Here is a 1,390-nt window from a genome sequence, read left to right on the forward strand (position 1 = left end):
CTGAGAATAAAATCATTATGCTCTGTTGGCAAACAGTTTACTCTTGCATCACATTAAGTGCGCTTTAATGGTTCTCTGCAATTAACAAGACACTAATTATGTGTTGCTTCCTCTACAGGTTTATTTAAACAGTGTTTATGAACTGCTCTTTTTGATTCTCTCAAAGCTACACTGTTCCTTCATCCTGTTAGGAAACCTTTGAAACATCTTACGTAAATAATTGTATTATAATTGGGTGAAAGAGAAAAAATTAAAACTGTCAAGAATTTAAAGAATCAAACTGTGAGGAGTTTTGTAGTGTAGATTCACATGAAAATAATAGGCCCTTTTGGCCAATATACTATAGAACCCTGCGGTGGTTTCAGTGATGTTACATCAAATGGAAACACGTATACATTTAGTCTATTTCTTTAGTTGAGGCTCGAGATGATCAAAAAGTGCTGAAGCTTACTCTCTGTTTCCTTGTTAGCCGGGGCGCCGGCTTCACAGGCACCTCTCATGTGTTTTCATTTGTTATGAAGCCTGTGAATTTAAGCAGAGCAGGAAACTCTGCCTTGTTAGAATGAATTGTCATCTCTGCTTGACAGACACTCGTAATGAGATTAGCGCAGGAATGTTTTAAAAGGGGGGTTGTGGAGGGGGACGCTGGAAATGAGAGAAGCTGTATTCCGCTCTTACACTTTTATGGCTAAATTCAGTCTCCCTGCGTGCACTCTCACAACTTTGCTTTTCCTGTTCATTATGTGAATTATTTTAAGACTCCCACCTTGTAATCCTGAACTTGTTAAATCAGTTTAGAAAAAGGGTGAAAAATTCATGATTTCTTTTTTGTTGTATTAAAGACGCACTTTGATGAAAATTGATTTTTAATTATGTTCTTGTGGCATTTTTCTACGATGATTGAGAAGAATCAGTAGCAGGCACAAAATAAAAAAAAAACAAACAGTTTGTAAAAGATAATTTTTCTAGATGTAGAAAATACAGTGGGCGGGTCACTAAATCCCTGCTCCGCCCATTTTTGTAGACAACTATATCCATATATGTCTTAGTTTTTGTCATTTGGCTCAAAACTGAAAAGCTGGATAACTCCAGTATTGTTGTTGCTCTGCTAATGTTAGCTTATAAGCTAGCAGGAGAAACAGAAATCTCTCAACAACTGGAAAGGAAAGGGGAAGTTGCTCAACACCAACAGCCCCGCCTGCAACTCAGAAGCGATTTTTAAAGCTCCGGTTACACTTGCCCAGATGGGTGGATACAGGTTGTCTGTGGGCAAAACATTGGCAAATCTGTACAAATCACACGAATTTTGCAGTCATAGTTACTTGGTGAGCCTGTAGGGAGAAAACATTTTTTCTTATTATTTTCCACTGCCATGCTGTTGGTGGCAGCT

The sequence above is a fragment of the Oryzias melastigma genome, linkage group LG22 (genome assembly GCF_002922805.2).
Source record: "Oryzias melastigma strain HK-1 linkage group LG22, ASM292280v2, whole genome shotgun sequence".
NCBI classification, from domain to species: Eukaryota; Metazoa; Chordata; class Actinopteri; order Beloniformes; family Adrianichthyidae; genus Oryzias; species Oryzias melastigma.